Genomic DNA, 20,623 nt, shown 5'->3' with positions numbered 1-20,623 from the left:
GAAATAATAAAATTGCAAAAAAAAAAAGAAAGAAAAGAAATTTACAGTTACCAAGGGAGGGGGAGGTTAGGGATAAACTGGCAGATTGGGATTATATATATGCACTGCTATATAGAGAATAGATAAGTAATAAGAACCTAGGGTATAGCATAGGGAACTCTACTAGAAAGTTTGCAATGACTTATATGAGAAAAGAATATAAAAAAGAGTATATATATATATATGTATGTATACACACACACATATATATATAACTGATTCACTCTATTGTATAGCAGAAATTAACACTATATTGTAAATCAACTATACTTCAAAAAAATTAATTTATAAAAATCTCACTGATTAGATAGAAGAGTATGCTATTATCTTACTTTATTATTCTGAAAAAATCATAATTCTAAAACATTTCTGAATATTTTAGTATCAAAAATGACATTTATTGCACCTAGAAAAATGATAGGCATTACTTAGAAGCTAGTAAATATTTGAAAGCTTTGAATTATATCAATCACATTAATTTGTACAGAAATTTTAAAACTTTGTTTTATCCTCTAGAAAAATTAGTCTTGAGAGTAAACCATTAGAATTTCCTAGAGCTCACTTGTTTTTGATATCAATAAATAATGTATTGTGGGAAAGAACTTTTTTAGGCAAGAGTGCACTGGCAAATCAGAAACAAATTAAGGCAACAAACTCATTCACCATTGCAACAAAAAGAATAAAATACCTAGGAATAAACCTACCTAAAGAGACCGATGCTGTGAAAGTGCTGCACTCAATATGCCAGCAAATTTGGAAAACTCAGCAGTGGCCACAGGACAGAAAAAGGTCAGTTTTCATTCCAGTTCCAAAGAAAGGCAATGTCAAAGAATGCTCAAACTACTGCACAATTGCACTCATCTCACATGCTAGTAAAGTAATGCTCAAAATTCTCCAAGCAATACATGAACCATGAACTTCCTGATGTTCAAGCTGGTTTTAGAAAAGGCAGAGGAACCAGAGATCAAATTGCCAACATCTGCTGGATCATGGAAAGAGCAAGAGAGTTCCAGAAAAACATCTATTTCTGCTTTATTGACTATGACAAAACCTTTGTGTGGATCACAATAAACTGTGGAAAATTCTGAAAGAGATGGGAATACCAGACCACCTGAACTGCCTCTTGAGAAACCTGTATGCAGGTCAGGAAGCAACAGTTAGAACTGCACATGGGACAGCAGACTGGTTCCAAATTGGAAAAGGAGTACTTCAAGGCTGTATATTGTCACCCTGCTTATTTAACTTCTATGCAGAGTACATCATGAGAAATGCTGAACTGGAAGAAATACAAGCTGGAATCAAGATTGCTGGGAGAAATATCAATAACCTCAGATATGCAGATGACACCACCCTTATGGCAGAAAGTGAAGAGGAACTAAAAAGCCTCTTGATGAAAGTGAAAACGTGAGAGTGAAAAAGTTGGCTTAAAGCTCAACATTCAGAAAACGAAGATCATGGCATCTGGACCCATCACTTCATGGGAAATGGGGAAACAGTGGAAACATTTTTTGTGCTCCAAAATCACTGCAGATGGTGATTGCAGCCATGAAATTAAAAGACGCTTACTCTTTGGAAGAAAAGTTATGACCAACCTAGATAGTATATTCAAAAGCAGAGACATCACTTTGCTGACTAAGGTCTGTCTAGTCAAGGCTATGGTTTTTCCTGTGGTCATGTATGGATGTGAGAGTTGGACTGTGAAGAAGGCTGAGTGCTGAAGTATTGATGCTTTTGAACTGTGGTGTTGGAGAAGACTCTTGAGAGTCCCTTGGACTGCAAGGAGATCCAACCAGTCCATTCTGAAGGAGATCAGCTCTGGGATTTCTTTGGAAGGAATGATGCTAAAGCTGAAACTCCAGTACTCTGGCCACCTCATGCGAAGAGTTGACTCATTAGAAAAGACTCTGATGCTGGGAGGGATTGTGGGCAGGAGGAGAAGGGGACAACAGAGGATGAGATGGCTGGATGGCATCACTGACTCGATGGATGTGAGTCTGAGTGAACTCCGGGAGTTGGTGATGGACAGGGAGGCCTGGTGTGCTGTGATTCATGGGTTGCAAAGAGTCAGACATGACTGAGCAACTGAACTGAACTGAACTGAACTGAACTGAACTGAACTGAAAGAGACCAAAGACCTGTATTCATAAAACTGTGAGATACTCATGAAAGAAATCAAAGATGATACAAACAGATGGAGAGTTATACCATGTTTTTAGAACATAAAAACCAATATTTTGAAAATGACTATACTACCCAAAGCAATCTACAAATTCAATGCAATACCTGTCAAATTGCCAATGACCTTTTTCACAGAACTAGAACAACAAATTTTACAATTTGTATGGAAACACAAAAAAATACCAAATAGCCAAAGCAATCTTGAGAAAGAAAAATGGAGCTGGAAGAATTAATCTCCCTGACTTTAGACCATACTACAAAGCTACAGTCATCAAGACAGTATGGTACTGACACAAAGGCAGAAATCTAGATCAATGGAACAAAACAGAAAGCCTAGAGATATATCCATGCACCTATGGGTATTTTATCTTTGACAAAGGAGGCAAGAATATACAACAGAGAAAAGGCAGCCTCTTCAATAAGTGGTGGTGGGAAAACTGGACAGCAACATGTAAAAAAAAAAATGAAATTAGAACACTTTCTAACACCATACAAAAACAAACTCAAAATGGATTAAAAACAAATGTAAGGCCAGAAACTATAAAATTCTTAGAGGAAAACACAGGCAGGCAGAATACTCTTTGACATAAATCACAGCAAGATCCTCTTTGACTCAACTGCTAGAGTAATGGGGGGAAAAACCAAAAATAAACAAATGGAAGATAGTCAAACTTGAGGATTTTTGCACAGCAAAGGAAACTATAGACAAGATGAAAAGACCACTCTCAAAATGGGAGAAAATAATTGCCAATGAAGTAACTGACATAGGATTACTCTCCAAAATATACAAGCAGTTCATATGGCTCAATAACAGAAAAACAAACAACCCAATCAAAGAAGGTATAAAGATGGCCAATAAACACATGAAAAGATGCTCAACATCACTCATTACAAATGCAAATCAAAACTGCGAGGTATCACCTCATGCCAGTCAAAATAGCCATCAAAAAATCTATAAACAATAAATGGTTGATAGAATGTGGAGAAAAGGGAACCCCCTTGCACTGATGAATGTGTGCATGCTAAGTCCCTTCAGTCATGTCTGACTCTTTGGGACCCTTTGGACTGTAGCCCACCAGGCTCCTCTGTCCATGAGGTGTTCTCCAGACAAGAATAGTGGGGTGGGTTTCCATGCCCTCCTCCAAGGAATCTTCCTGGTCCAGAGATCTAACTCGCATCTCTTGCATTGCCAAGGAGGTTCTTTATCACCAGTACCAGCTGGGAACCCCCTTTCACTGATGGTGGGAATGTAAATTGATTCAAGCACTATGGAGAACACTATGGAGATTCCTTAAGAAATTAGGAATAAAATTGCCATATGACCCAGCAATTCGACTACTGGGCATATACCCTGAAAAAATCATAATTCAAAAGGACACATGTACCCTAAAGTTCATTGCAGCCCTATTTACAACAGCCAGGACATGGAAGCTATCTAAAGGCCCATCAACAGATGGATGGATAAAGAAGTTGTGGTACATATATATAGTGGAATATTACTCATCCACAAAAAGGAATGATACTGGGCCATATGTAGTGATGTGGATGAACCTAGAGTATGTCATATGCAGTGAAGTAATCCAGAAAGAGAAAAACAAATATCATATATTAATTCATGTATTTAGAATCTAGAAAATGGTACCAATGAACCTATTTGCAGTGCTAACTTAGAGACACAGAGAACAGACTTGTGGCCACAGTGGGGTAAGGAGTGAGTGGGATGAATTAACAGAGTAGCCTTGACATATATATATCTGTTGTTCAGTCACTAAGTCATGTCTGACTCTGTGACCCCATGAACTCCAGCACACCAGGCTTCTCTGTCCTTCACTCTCTCCCAGAGTTGGCTGAAACTCATGTCCACGTCCATTGAGGCAGTGATGCCATCCAACCATCTCATTCTCTGTTGTCCTCTTCTTTTCCTGACCTCAATCTTTCCCAGCATCAGGATATTTTCCAGTGAGTTGGCTCTTCACATCAGGAGGCCGAAATACTGGAGTTTCATCTTCAGCATCAGTCCTTCCAATGAACATTCATGTTGATTTCCTTGAGGACTGACTGGTTATATCTCCTTGCACTCCAAGGGACTCTCAAGAGTCTTCTCCAGCACCACAGTTCAAAATCATCAGTTCTTCAGTGTTCAGCCTTCTTTATGGTCCAACTGTCAACAACTGGAAAAACCATAGCTTTGACTATATGAACCTTTGTCAGTAATGTCTCTGCTTTTTAATATGCTGTCTAGGTTTGTCATAGCTTTTCTTACAAAAAGCAAGTGATTTTTAATCTTGTGTCTGCACAAGATTAAAATGATTAAATGATCACTGCAGTGATCATTTGCAGTGATTTTGGAGCCCAAGAAAATAAAATCTGTCATTATTTCCAGTTTTCCCCATCTATTTGCCATGAAGTGATGGAATCAGATGCCATGATCTTCAATTTTTTGAATTTTGAGTTTTAAGCCAGCTTTTTCACTCTCCCCTTTAACCTTCATCAAGAGGTTCTTTAGTTCCTCTTTGCTTTCTGCCATTAAAGTATCATCACCTGCATATCTGAGGGTGACCAGGGGTGCTCATGATAGAGAACTTGCCTGCCAAAGCAAAAGACTTAAGAGATGTTAGATCCCTGAGCCATAGATTCCATATATACAGTTGGCCCTTGAACAATGGGGGTTTGAGCTGTGCAGATTCAGGTATACATAGAAATCTTTTCAACAAATATGAAAAATACACATGTAGAACATTATATACAAAACTACATTGAAGTGGATAACTTGTCTTTACATAGCCATAAGATAAGTGATGGGCTTCCTTGATGGCTCAGATAGTGGAGAATCTGCCTGAAATGCAGGAGACCCAGGTTCGATCCCTGGGTTGGGAAGATCCTCTGGAGAAGGGAATGGATACCTACTCTAGTAGGGAGGCCCAAGTGGCTCAATGGTAAATAAACTGTCTGCCAATGCAGGAGATACGGGAGACACAGGTTCAATTTCTGGGTCAGGAGGATCCCCTGGAGGAGGAAATGGCAACCCACTCCAGTATTCTTGCCTGGGAAATCCCATGGACAGAGAAGCATGGCAGGTAACAGTCCATGGGATGGCAAAGAGTTGGACACAACTTAGCGGCTGAGCACACACTCATGAACCCACTCCAGTCTTCTTGACTGGAGAATTCCATGAATGGAGAAGACTGGTGGACTACACTCCATGGAGTCACACAGAGTCACACATGACTGAGCGATTAACACTTTCAAGGTAAATGATATTTAATATAAAATTAACAATGTGTTCATTTTATTAGAGTTTTATGACTTTGCTTTTTAAGAATTACATTAAATTAAAGAAAATGCACATCAGACTCTCATCACAGGTAGATGGGTTTTTTGAAGTAAAATGTTTCCTATTCTGTATTATGCATATGACTGCAATACTGTATGCCATAAACATTTATGACTTATTCATTAATGTATAGACCTGGCTGCTGTGAAGCAATTTTATTGATTATACTAGGCTACTAGACATGGAGAAGGCAATGGCACCCCACTCCAGTACTCTTGCCTGGAAAATCCCATGGATGGAGGAGCCTGATAGGCTGCAGTCCATGGGGTTGAGAAGTCAGGCACGACTGAGCGACTTCACTTTCACTTTTCACTTTCATGCACTGGAGAAGGAAATGGCAACCCACTCCAGTGTTCTTGCCTGGAGAATCCCAGGGATGGGGGAGCCTGTGGGCTGCCGTCTATGGGGTTGCACAGAGTCAGACACAACTGAAGCAACTTAGCAGCATCAGTAGGCTACTAGAAAGCATTATATCACTGCTTTGTTATCAGTACATGAACCATCATACCTGTAAATAAATATAAATTCCCTTTCACATTAGTTTTTCATATTTCATATGCAGTGTTAGTAACACATATAACATTTACAGTGTCATGTATCCTAAAAGACAATATTGATGTAGATACAGACAATTCTTGTAACAGAAGAATGTAAACTAAATGGTATCAATAAATTCATTACAGTACTGTAAATGCCTTTTCTCTTTCTTAAGATTTTAATATATTTTTAGTTTACTTTATTATAAGAATATACATATAATACATATAGAAAATATGGGTTTTGTTATCAGAAGCCTTCAGTCCAACAGTAAGTTAAGAAGCTAAGTTAGGAGGGAATCAATAGTTACACACAAATATTTGATGGACCAGGGTGAGTGCCCCTAACCCTCATGTCAAAAACATAAATTTTTAATTTTAATATGGTTCAATTTATAAACCTTTTTCTTTATGTTTAGTACATTTTGTTTTCTGTTTAAAAAATATTTTCTTACCCCAATGCCATAAAAATATTTAACTATGTTATCCTCTAAAAACTGTTTTTAGAAGAATGTAATATAATCTATAACTCACTGGCAGTTGATCATGTATATAGTGTGAAATGGGCTCACATTTAATTTTTTAATATGAATATCAGGTTGATTCACTAACATTTATTTAAAAGTGTGTTCTCCACTGTCCATGTCCTTGCAAAATAATGGTTCTTTTTCTATAAGTAAAAAACAAAAATCAATTCAAATAGTAAGCAGTAAGAATTCACTCCTTTTAAATTCAGGTCTGCTGTAATACTCTATTTGAAAATAATTGTAATATATTGAAAAAATATTAAACATTTAAAATGATGAACAATGATACTGGATACAAATGAAGAGGGAATTTGAAGATATTAGCAGAAAGTAAGTTGTAAATTAGCTCTATCTTTAGTTTAAGTTTCTCTTCATTGTAAATCACAAAAACTTGACACTTGCATTTCTTTAAAAGAGAGTGAAGTCATTTATTGTTCAGACAGTTATATTTCATTTTTAGGCCACTAATTAAATGGCAAACTATTTAAATAAACAGAATAAACATGCAGTTTACAAAACAAGACTTTTAAAAATTTATTTTTTAATTGAAAGATAATTGCTTTACAGAATTTTGTCGGTTTCTGCCAACCATCAACATGAATCAGCCATAGGTATATATATGTCCCCTCTCTCTTGAACCTCCCTCCCACCTCCCTCTCCATTCCACCCCTCTAGGTTGTTAAGAAGCCCCTGTTTGAATTCCCTGAGTCATACAGCAAATTCCCATTGGCTACCTATTTTACATATGGTAATGTAAGTTTCCATGTTACTCTCTCCATACATCTCAGCTTCTCCTTCCTCCCCCCAAAACAAGATTTTTTTTAAAGCAAAGTTTTACTGGCAATCGATAGTGTTTTCTCTCCTTTAATGTCTTTCTATGTTGTTCTTTTTCAGGATTTTGAGGGGGATGAAGCATTAAAAAAACTAACCCTGGAATGTCCTAAGTAAGAAATTATGAAAATAAAAACATGTTCTTTGTAAATAAAGATTATTGAAGAAATGGTAGGATGGTGACCATTTGATTTATGTGACATATAAATGAGCTGTTTAGAATCATAGCAGATATTCCCATAGTATTTACCTTATACCAGCAGCAGCAGTTTGTGCTGCAATCCTAAGGAAGTAATCACATAAAGGACGTAATAGCAGCATCCTCATTTTACAGAGAAAGAAATTATACACAAAAATACTGTCTTACCAAGGTCACACAGTGAGTAGATTAGTGGCTCTAAGATTCAAATCTATGTATAAATTTGTTCAGTTAACTAATATGCAACTTCTTTGTGACAGCTTACAAGTATTTTAACAAAATGAGTGACAAGGCTACTAAATGTGTATTGTATTTCAGTACATTTATTCTAATGTATTCTAACTCTTGGTTTTCCTTGACAGTAAACTGTTTGAAAGAACAGAATTTAACTGCTCAGAAACCATGATTAGGGACTCCCCTGGTGGTCCAATGGTTAAGAATCATCCTGTCAGTGCAGGACACAGGTTTAAGCCCTGGTCAGGGAAGATTCCACATGCCATGGAGAAATTAAGCCCAAATGCCACAGTACTGAGCCTGTGCACTCTAGAGCCTGTGCTCTGCAACAAAAGAAGCCTCTGCAATGAGAAGTTGGTGCACCGCAACTAGAGAGTAAACCCTGCTCACTGCAACTAGAGAAAGCCCTTGTGTAGTGATGAAGATCCAGAGCAGCCAAAAATCAATTAATAAATAAATGTTTAGAAAAGCAGTGATCAATTTCCTCTGCACTATGCCTGTTTGTGCAGTCATGACGAGGAACCAGTCCATCACTCTGAGAAGATTCTTTTTCCAAGGAGCAGGTGTCCTCGTGACTGGCTTATTATATTTGCACAGTTCTAGATTCTCTCAAGAGTCCCTTGGACTGCAAGGAGATCAAACCAGTCAATTCTAAAGGAAACCAGTACTTAATGTTCATTGGAAGGACTGATGCTGAAGTTGAAGTTCCAATACTTTGGCCACCTGATGTGAAAAACTGACACATTGGAAAAGACCCTGATGCTGGGAAAGATTGAAGGCAGGAGGAGAAGGGGATGACAGAGGATGAGATGGTTGGATAGCATCGGTGACTCAATGCACACGAGTTTGAGCAAGCTCCAGGAGTTGGTGATGGACAGGGAAACCTGGTGTGCTGCAGTCCATGGGGTCGCAAAGAATTGGACACAACTGAATGACTGAACTGAATTGAACTGAAATTCTCCTTTCTTCCAGATGCATCACCACTAGTTTGGGTTGGGAATAACCCTGGGATATCTACTCCAAACTCAAGCCAACTCCTGAACATAGAAGACTATTCATTCTGAAGTTAGCTTCAGTGAGTAGGTATTTGGGATCATCCTGTTCTTTATTTGAAAAGAACCATAAGAAATTTAAGAGAGTGGTTTGAAACACGGACTCGGGAGCCAGACTGCTTCATTCAAAGACCTGCTTTACCAGGTGGACTAGTCACTTACCCTCCCTCCATCTCAGTTTCCTCTCCTGTAAAAGAAAGATGATAATATAGCAACTAGTTCCTAATGTTGCTATGAGAATTAGATGAAGTAATACACGCAGAAAACTCAGAAGATAGATTATATGCATGCTAAGTCGCTTCACCCTTGTCCAACTCTGCAACCCTATGGACTGTGGTCTGTCAGGCTCCTCTGTCCATGGGATTCTCCAGACAAGAATACTGGAGTGGGTTGCCATGCCCTCCTCCAAGGGATCTTCCCAACCCAGGGATTGAACCCACATCTCCTTGGTCTCCTCCATTGGCAGGAGGGTTCTTTACCACTAGTGCCACTTAGGAAGCCCAGATTATTTGAGCCATATAAATAAAATAAACATGACAGCCATCTATAACCTTTTATAGGCACTTAGTATCAAACTTAATAGGTTCCTAGGCCAATACATGAGGACATCCCTGACCTAGGGCATCAAAGTCTTTAATTAATGCTTTATTGTTATGCTTTCAGATTTCACAAAAACATTGTCTCATAAATATTTTTATAATTTCACCCAAAATATACTTGCCTCATAGTGCTCACTGATTTACTTTTATCTACTTCAACTTTTCAAAATATTTATTTCAGTGGGTTCTCACTATCTATTCATCTTTTTATTTACTCTTTCCCAGTGAGAGCATGATCTTATTCAGATATCCCTCCTAACTCACTCAGCCATGAGTTTTCTGGAAGTTGAACCATTCCCAATTTATAGGCTTGTACTGATCATATTTTGTCTAAATTTATGATCTCAGGACATTTCCATGGAATGCTATTGATCCAAGCATGGGTATGTGACAAAACTTGGTGGGTTTATGTTTCAGGACTGGAAGATGTGTGCTTTTCTCTCTTTTTTGTGCTGCACAAGAAAAAGATTACATAAAGCCCAAAATGCCACAAGGACCATCTTCCTACCATAAAGGAAGAATTAGTGTTAGAATGAAGCTAGTTCTGGAGATGGTGTAGCAGGAAGATCAAAAGATCCTGGATTCTAGCTGACATCATTTAGTCACTAAACCATAATATGACCTGGGGAACTCCCTATCTCTGGATTGCCATATTAAAAATGATAACAAATTTGCTTGTGCTTTAACAAGTTTAAAGCAAGCTTTTCTATTATATTCAGTTGAAATTTTCTTACCTAAAACTCATATAAATATATTGCGTGCTAAATTGAAAACACACAATCTGTCCTTTTAAAGTGAAATGATATTTAATAATAAGCAAAGAAGTATAATAAGACTGAAATCATTTTCTGAAGGAATTTCATCCTTGGAGAAAGCATTTTTTTAAATGTGGCTTTGAAAATTTTCTGTTTATATGATTTTATCGGCAGAAACAATGTGTCTCCTAAAAATAATTCCATTGTACAATGTTATAAACTTGGCAAAAATAATTTTCTATTCTAAATCCTCAGGATTTCTTCAGAAGAAATTGAGTTTCAAATGCATTACACCTTCATTAAAGTTTTGAAAATGTAAATCACTCAGTTTGAAAGAAAAACTAACAGGTATTGGAGAAAAAATTGAAATTTACTAGGTGAAATTTAAGAAAACGGTTTCCAAAATTGGTGAGTTACATTAATAGATTGCTATTAATGTCATTCTTTAATGACCAAAATGACTTTTTAATCAGCTTTAGCTAAAATATTCAGGGCAAAAAAAAAAAAGACACCATGTTCTGTCTACAACCAACCTCTGTGTATTTTAGCCACAAGAGTTAGTTTTAATGAGAATTGTCAGGTTGGATCAAGTCAAGATTTAAAAGGTTCAGTTAATTTGCAAGTTGAGAGCACAACAGACTTCAAAATTAAACCAACTCACGTTCAAAACTCTGCTCTACCGTGTAGCCTGGTCAACATTGCTCAATTGGCTTTTTAAAAATTTGTTTCCTCTTCTGGAAAATGAGGGGGGTAACTACTTTATATGCTTTTTCAAAGATTAAGTTAGAACTTATATGTAACTGTGCTTAACAACAACGCATGACATTATTTTTTTATTTTTAAAAGAAATTAAATTTTTTTATTATTTAAAAGAAAAATGACTGCTGTGACATACAAGGTTCAGATTGTAATTGAGTTGAGATATACATATATATTTAAATTACTTACCCAAAGGATTTTTTCAGGAGGCTTAAAAAATGACTAGAGGCAATTCCTCTTGTCATCTGGAGTTGGGCACACATCCTGTCAACTCACTAGGATAACATACTGGAGGTTTATACAGAATTTTCACAGCCTTGAATACAACAAGAAAGCAAGAGCTTACTTTCCTATTGGTTAAGTGCGCTGGGAAAATGACAACTATAATGCATGCCAAAGATGTTTGGTACAAAATTTCTAGTTTGTGGTCTTTTTGGTTTCTACTTGTGTTCATCACAGTGGTTTAGAGACAAGGGTTACTAAAATTTTCCAGGTAAGTTGTTGTTGAGGTTGTTCAGTCTAAATCATGTCTGACTCTTTTCCCAAGCAAGAATACTGGAGTGGGCTGCCATTTCCTTCTTCTGGGGATCTTTCTGACACACAGGGATTGATCCCACTTCTGCATTGGCAGGCATGTTCTTTGCCACCAGGGAAGTCCCTGGGTAAGTTACTCTCAGGAATCACAATTGTACATCCCAAGGCTCTGTACACATATTGTAAAGTAATTAATCTCCAATTAAAATAAATAAATTTATATTTTAAAAAATAAATAAAATAAAATAAAAATAAGGAAATAGAAAATCATACTTCCCTGAAACAAGATGTTTTGTTCACATTACAAAGATAAGTGACTAAGTACACTGTTATGCCATTATTTTTCCTCTTTTCTGTACAGATAGTTTTTCAAATTTTCCTGCATGAAATAGCTTGTGACTAGTCAATATTCATTTACATAAATGAAGGTTAGGGTAAAAACCCTGAGGGCACATAGACGATGGGCAGGGAGGCAGTCAGCAGGGAGCCTAGCGAGTAATGGAGAGTGGTAAGATTGATAGACGGAGAAGGCAATGGCACCCCACTCCAGTACTCTTGCCTAGAAAATCCCATGGATGGAGGGGCCTGCTAGGCTGCAGTCCATGGGATCTCGAAGAGTCGGACAGGACTGAGCGACTTCACTTTCACTTTTCACTTTTCACTTTCATACATTGGAGAAGGAAATGGCAACCCACTCCAGTGTTCTTGCCTGGAGAATCCCAGGGATGGGGGAGCTTGGTGGGCTGTTGTCTATGCGGTTGCACAGAGTCGGACATGACTGAAGCGACTTAGCAGTAAAATTGATAGATAGGCAGCCTGCCAAATCACACAAGGACTAACTGGCCATGAAAGCCTAGCTTCAAACTTCAAAGTGGAATGGGTAGTCACTGAAGTGCTTTATGTAAGAAAATTTTATTATCTGTTTGGGAACGCATGTACACCCGTGGTGGACTCATGTCAATGTATGGCAAAACCAATACAGAATTGTAAAGTAAAATAAAAAATAAATAAAATAAATAAATAAATAAAAATAAAAATATTCTAGCTGCAGTGTTGACAATAGTCATAAAAGCAAGTAATATGCTTACATCTACTTCTTGAACTATCAATTCCATTTAATATTTACTGAATCCATAAAATGGAAGACAAGGTACTTACCTCTTCTTAACTGCCTTCCAATCTTTGTTAGTTTTAATTTCATTTTCATTTATTTATTGGTTATATATTTAAATTTAAATAAGTTACTTTGTATATTTAACCTCTATTTCTTAATGCTTCAGCTTTATATTCCTGTTTATTCTTTGTAAAACATTACTGACTTAGAAAAAAATGATATATGCCCATGATAAAACTTTTAAGAAATCTGAAAGCAAAAAGAATATTAAAAAATTTACCAAAAATACAAGCATAAAGAATAGCTACCTTTAAATTTGGTAAAAATTATTCTAGACATATCCTTATATGCTGCTATTGCTAAGTCACTTCAGTCATGTTCGACTCTATGCGACCCCATAGACAGCAACCCACCAGGCTCCCCCGTCCCTGGGATTCTCCAGGCAAGAACACTGGAGTGGGTTGCCATTTCCTTCTCCAATGCATGAAAGTGAAAAGTGAAAGTGAAGTCGCTCAGTCGTGTCTGATTCCCAGCGACTCCATGCACTGCAGCCTACCAGGCTCCTCCATCCATGGGATCTTCCAGGCAAAGAGTACTGGAGTGGGGTGCCATTGCCTTCTCCAATATGAACACATACTAAAAGAAAATAAGAAGAAAATTTTATATATCTTGGATTTTTAATAAATATCTACATTTTAATTTTAGTTAAATTTAACTGAAAGAAATGGAAGAATAAAGTTAAATGCAAGGAATCTCTAAACTTTACATAAATGTTTTTCCCCCACATCAGACATGTGTGCGGGTGCCTACTCAGCAGCTCAGTCAACGTCCAACTCTTTGCAATGCTATGGACTGTGACCCACCATGCTACTCTGTCCATGGAATTTTCCTAGCAAGAATACTGGAGTAGGTTGCCATTCCCTCCTCCAGGAGATCTTCCCAAGGCAGAGACAGAACCAGTGTCTCCTGCATTGCAGGTGGATTCTTTACCATTGAGCCACCAGGGAAGCCCTCATGTCAGACATAGTAGCTTCTGAAGGGTACTAGTCACCCCAATTGTGTCCAATACAGTAGTTCCTAAAAACTGTTCTAAGGTTTAAAAAAAAATTACGTATATTTCCTCATTCCTGCCTTAGTCTTTATCAGACCACTTCCTTTTTGGGTTTGTGTTATAGAATGCTTTATTAGATGGTTTAGAAGAGCTAACTCGTTTTGTAAAATATTTTCCTGTAATTACTCAACTAATGATATCTAAGATCTCTCCCATTCAGCCATTGCTAGTTTATTGCTCTCCTGACTACTCTATCATTGAAAACACTTTATCTATAGTCAATATAGTAAAGAAATGGAAAAAAAATTATCCTAGCTAACTTTAGAATTATAACCCTGCAGACAGTCTTTCAGAAAGTTTTGAGGACTGATCTGCACCTTGGAGGTCAAAGTGCAATTGTATAATTTTTTGAGACAAAAGTTTTTGTATAACATTTTGACACATCAGAGTAACATACTGACAATTTACATAGTCCAACAAGGCAAGCTGTGGGACACCGTGATTCTTTACAGTATTGAGAAACAAGTGTTTTCTCCTAAGGAAATTCCTTGCTGGTGCTAGGAGGAAATTGCTTTTCTCAGGGTGAGTAGGCATTCTTAATGTTTTCTAAAGGGATCTAGTTAATATATAATGTGGATGCCCAATGCACACTAAAGAGTGAGAGAGTCAATTCCTAGGCAGGTTGATAAGAAGTCTGGGGATCCTCAAGGAGAGAGGGTCTGGAGTTCTCAAGGAGGGGGAAAGGACAAGCTGTTCTTTTTTCCCTCTACATTCCTTAGTCCTCAGTTCAGTTCAGTTCAGTCGCTCAGTCGTGTCTGACTCTTTGCAACCCCATGAATCGCAGCACACCAGGTCTCCTTGTCCATCACCAACTCCCAGAGTTCACTCAGACTCACATCCATCGAGTCAGTGATGCCATCCAGCCATCTCATCCTCTGTCGCCCCCTTCTCCTCCTGCCCCCAATCCCTCCCAGCATCAGAGTCTTTTCCAATGAGTCAACTCTTCGGGTGAGGTGGCCAAAGTACTGGAGTTTCAGCTTTAGCATCATTCCTTCCAAAGAAATCCCAGGGCTGATCTCCTTCAGAATGGATTGGTTGAATCTCCTTGCAGTCCAAGGGACTCTCAAGAGTCTTCTCCAACACCACAGTTCAAAAGAATCAATTCTTCGGCGCTCAGCCTTCTTCACAGTCCAATACTCACATCAGTACATGACTAGTGGAAAAACCATAGCCTTGACTAGACGGACCTTAGTTGGCAAAGTAATGTCTCTACTTTTGAATATGCTAGCTAGGTTGCTCATAACTTTTCTTCCAAGGAGTAAGCATCTTTTAATTTCATGGCTGCAGTCACCATCTGCAGTGATTTTGGAGCCCCCCAAAATAAAGTCTGACACTGTTTCCACTGTTTCCCCATCTATTTCCCATGAAGTGATGGGACCAGATGCCATGATCTTCGTTTTCTGAATGTTGAGCTTTAAGCCAACTTTTTCACTCTCCTCTTTCACTTTCATCAGGAGGCTTTTTAGTTCCTCTTCACTTCCTGCCATAAGGGTGGTGTCATCTGCATATTGATACTTCTCCCAGCAATCTTGATTCTAGCTTGTGCTTCTTCCAGCCAAGCGTTTCTCATGATGCACTCTGCATATAAGTTAAATAAGCAGGGTGACAATATACAGCCTTGACGTACTCCTTTTCCTATTTGGAACCAGTCTGTTGTTCCATGTCCAGTTCTAACTGTTGCTTCCTGACCTGCATACAGATTTCTCAAGAAGCAGGTCAGGTGGTCTGGTATTCCCATCTCTTAGTCACATAAAATGATATTTTTTCTCTCAGCCCAGAACTGATGATTACACAACTCAGTGCTAGGTATTATGTAACAACAGTGTATCCTGCTTGAGGACAGTTTCTCCTTCCTGAAACCTTCTGAATAATCCTGATATCTTAAAAAATGTAAATTATGGGAGTGGGTCTGGTAGGATCTTTCTACTGTTAAGTTCTAATACTGTTATCCTAAAATGTGAATTATGGGAGTGGCTTTGGTAAAATTTTCCAAACGTGAGACATTCTTTTGATTTATTCTAATAACTAATTTTAAAAATACATAGTTCAGTTCAGTTCAGTCCCTCAGCCTTTCCAACTCTTTGTGATCCCATGGACTGCAGCATGCCAGGCCTCCCTGTCCATCACCAACTCCCAGAGTTTACCCAAACACAAGTCCATTGAGTTGGTGATGCCATCCAACAGATTCAACCTCTGTTGTCCCCTACTCCTCCCACCTTCAATCTTCCCCAGCATCAGGGTCTTTTCAAAGGAGTCAGTTCTTCACATCAGGTGGCCAAAGTATAGAAGTTTCACCTTCAGCATCAGTCATTAAAATGAATATTCAGGATTGATTTCCTTTAGGATTGACTGGTTGGGTCTCCTTGTTGTCCAAGGGACCCTCAAGAGTCTTCTCCAACACCACAGCTCAAAAGCATCAATTCTTCGGTGCTCAGCTTTTTTAATAGTCCAACCCTCACATCCATACATGACTGCCAGAAAAAAACATAGCTTTGATTAGATGGAACTTTGTTGACAAAATAGTGTCTCTGCTTTTTAATATGCTGTCTAGGTTGGTCATAACTTTTCTTCCAAGGAACAAGTGTCTTTTAATTTCATGGCTGCAGACTCAATCTGAAGTGATTTTGGAGCCCCCCAATAATAAAGTCTGTTACTGTTTCCATTGCTTCCCCATCTATTTGACATGAAGTGATGGGACCAGATGCCATAATATTAGTTTTCTGAATGTTGAGCTTTAAGCCAACTTTTTCACTCTCCTCTTTCACTTTCACCAAGAGGCTCTTTAGTTCTTTGCTTTCTACCATAAGGGTGGTGTCATCTGTATATCTGAGGTTATTGATATTTCTCCCAATCATCTTGATTCCAGTTTGTGCTTCAGCTTTTCTCATGATGTACTCTGCAAATTAGTTAAATAAACAGGATGACAATATACAGCCTTGATGTACTCCTTTTCTATTTGGAACCAGACTGTTGTTCCATGTTCAGTTCTTTTTTTTTTTTTTTCATGTTCAGTTCTAATTGTTGCTTCCTGACCTGCATACAGGTTTCTGAGGAGGCAGGTCAGGTGGTCTGATGTTCCCATTTCTTTCAGAATTTTCCACAGTTTATTGTGATCCACACAGTCAAAGGCTTAGTGTGGGCAATGAAGCAGAAGTAGATGTTTTTCTGGAGCTCTCCTGCTTTTTTGATGATCCAATGGATGATAGCAATTTGCTCTCTGGTTCCTCTGCCTTTTCTAAAACCAGCTTGAACATCTGGACGCTCATTGCTCACTTATTGCTGAAACCTAGCTTGGAGGATGTTGAGCATTACTTTGCTAGTGTGGAGATGAGTGCAATTGTGCAGGAGTTTGAGCATTCTTTGGCATTGTCTTTCTTTGGGACTGGAATGAAAACTGACTTTTTCCAGTCCTGTGGCCACTGCTGAGTTTTCCAAATTTGCTGGCATATTGAGTGCAGAACTTTCACAGCATCATCTTTTAGGATTTGAAATAGCTCAACTGGAATTCCATCACCCCCACTAGCTTTGTTCATAGTGATGCTTTCTAAGGCCCGCTTGACTTCACATTCCAGGATGTCTGGCTCTAGGTGAGTGATCACCCCATTGTGATTATCTGGGTCATGAAGATCTCTTTTGTATAGTTTCTTTGTGTATTCTTGCCACCTTTTCTTAATATATTCTGCTTCTGTTAGTTCCATACCATTTCTGTCCTTTACTTTGCCCATCTTTGCATAAAATTTTCCCTTGGTATCTCTAATTTTCTAGAAATCTCTAATTTTTCCCATTCTATTGTTTTCCTCTGTTTCTTTGCATTGATCACTGAGGACCACTTTTTTATCTCTCCTGGCTCTTCTTTGGAACTCTGTATTGAAATGTATATATCTTTCCTTTTCTCCTTTGCCTTTTGCTTCTCTTCATTTCACAGTTATTTGAAAAGCCTCGTCAGACATCTATTTTGCCTTTTTGCATTTATTTTTCTTGGGGATGGTCTTGATCCCTGCCTCCTGTACAATGTTATGAACCTCCATCCATAGTTCTTCAGGCACTCGGTGTATCAGATCTAGTCCCTTGAATCTATCTCTCACTTCCACTGTATAATCATAAGGGATCTGATTTAGGTCATACCTGAATGATCTAGCGGTTTTCCCTACTTTCTTCAATTTAAGTCTGAATTTGGCAATAAGGAGTTCATGATCTGAGCCACAGTGAGCTCCGGGTCTTGTTTTTGCTGACTGTATAGAGCTTCTCCATCTTTGGCTGCAAAGAATATAATCAATCTGATTTCAATATTGACCATCTTCTGATGTCAGTGTGTAGAATCTTCTCTTGTGTTGTTGGAAGAGGGTGTTTGCATGACCAATGCATTCTCTTGGCAGAACTGTGTTAGCCTTTGCCCAGCTTCATTCTGTAGTCCAAGACCAAATTTGCCTGTTACTCCAGGTATTTCTTGAATTCCTACTTTTACATTCCAGTCCCCTAAAATGAAAAGGACAACTTTTTTGGGTGTTAGTTCTAGAAGGTCTTGTAGGTCTTGATGGAACCATTCAATTTCAGTTTCTTGAGCATTACTGGTCAGCGCAATGACTTGGATTACTGTAATAGTGAATGGTTTGCCTTGGAAATGAACTGAGATCATTCTGTCGTTTTTGAGATTGCAATGAGTACTGCATTTTGGACTCTTTTGTTGACTATGATGGCTACTCAATTTCTTCTAAGGGATTTTTGCCCACAGTAGTAGATATAATGGTCATCTGAGTTAAACGCACCCATTCCAGTCCATTTTAGTTCACTGATTCCTAAAATGTCGATGTTCACTCTTGCCATCTCCTATTTGACCACTTCCAATTTGCCTTGATTCATGGACCTAACATTCTAGGTTCCTATACAATATTGCCTTTTACAGCATCAGACCATGCTTCAGTCACCAGTCACATCCACAACTGGGCGTTGTTTTTGCTTTGGCTCTGTCTCTTCATTCTCTATGGACTTATTTCTCTACTGATCTCCAGTAGCATATTGGACACCTACCAACCTGGGATTTCATCTTTCAGTATCCTATCATTTTGCCTTTTCATACTGCTCATGTGGTTCTCAAGGAAAGAATACTGAGGTGTTTTGCCATTCCCTTCTCCAGTGCACCACTTTTTGTCAGAACTCTCCACCATGACCAGTCCATCGTGGTTCTATATAAAATATAAAACTCCCTTGCTAACATTAGTGAGGGGGGCACTCTCTGTTCCCCTTCTGATGTCTATGTCAGAACTTTTCTCTGTCCCTTTTCACACTTTAATAAAACTCTGATACACAAAAGCTCTTGAGTGATCAAGCCTGATCCCTTGTCACAAAGTTGAATCTTCTTCAGAGATCACGAATCTGACATCGTTCACCATAAGCTATCAAGAGGAATGTATAAAGACTCAAAAAGTCAGATAGAGAATTTTATTTGAAACGTTTCTCGTCCTGCCTTAAAAATAAATTATTTAGGATCTTTGAGTAGGAGTATGTAAAAAAGAGGGTTTCCCAGGTGACTCAGTAGGTAAAGAATCCACCTGTGAAGCAAGAAGCATAAGCAGATGTAGGTTCAATCCCCAGGTTGGGAAGATTCCCCTAGAGGAGGGCATGGCAACCCATTCCAGACTCATACCTCAAGAATCCGATGGACAGAGGAGTTTGGTGGGCTACAATCCAGAGGGTCACAGAGTCAAACATGACTGAATCATCTGAACACCCACACATGTCAGAAAAAGCTATTGTTTTTGCAAGAATTGAACATCCATGTTGCTGTGAAGTCTGCCTCCTGCTACAGGAGATTCAATCTTTTAATAAGATATAGTATTAACTATTCAAATTGATATTAATTTAAATCTATATTAATAACTACTTAAGAGTTGGACTGTGAAGAAAGCTGAGCGCTGAAGAATTGATGCTTTTGAACTGTGGTGTTGGAGAAGACTCTTGAGGGTCCCTTGGACTGCAGAGATCCAATCAGTCCATCCTAAAGGAGATCAGCCCTGGTTGTTCTTTGGAAGGAATGATGCTAAAGCTGAAACTCCAGTATTTTGGCCATTTCATGCGAAGAGTTGACTCACTGGAAAAGACTGAGATGTTGGGAGGGATTGGGGGCAGGAGGAGAAGGGGACGACAGAGGATGAGATGGCTGGATGGCATCACCGACTCGATGGACGTGAGTTTGAGTGAACTCCAGGAGTTACTGATGGACAGGGAGGCCTGGTGTGCTGCAATTCATGGGGTCGCAAAGAGTCGGACATGACTGAGCGACTAAACTGAACTGAAATATACTAAGTTGTGGATTACTTAACGTTCTTAAATTTTTGTCTAAACTTCTTTAAATTGTGTGTCACCATTATGGAGCAATGCTCAGAGGAAACACACTTTCTATTTATTTGTATTCCAACAAAGTGGAGGACATCTTGCTTCTGCACCGTAAGAGTGCAAGACAAAAAATTACACCTGAGTTACTTATCACAAAATGCAAACCCAGTTAAGTATGATCCATGTCAAGAAAACGCTAGAGAACCCTCACCACCCCATCTCCAATTCCTCTCTTGCACGGTGAATAAAACCATTATCTTGAGTTTCATGGTTTTTAGCTTTAATTTGTTTTCTAGCATTAATATGTATCTCTAAACCAACAGTTTCATTTTGTCTGGTCTTTTGATTTTGATTTTTTTATTATTTATTTATTTATTTATTTATTTTTAATTTTTACTTTACAATTCTGTATTGGTTTTGGCATAGATTGACATGAATCCACCACAGGTGTACATGCGTTCCCAAACATGAATCCCCCTCCCACCCCC

Source organism: Oryx dammah, unplaced genomic scaffold, assembly GCF_014754425.2.
Source record: "Oryx dammah isolate SB20612 unplaced genomic scaffold, SCBI_Odam_1.1 HiC_scaffold_29, whole genome shotgun sequence".
Classification (NCBI taxonomy): domain Eukaryota; kingdom Metazoa; phylum Chordata; class Mammalia; order Artiodactyla; family Bovidae; genus Oryx; species Oryx dammah.
The sequence above is the reverse complement of the archived record's forward strand: the minus strand, read 5'-3'. Positions refer to the sequence as shown.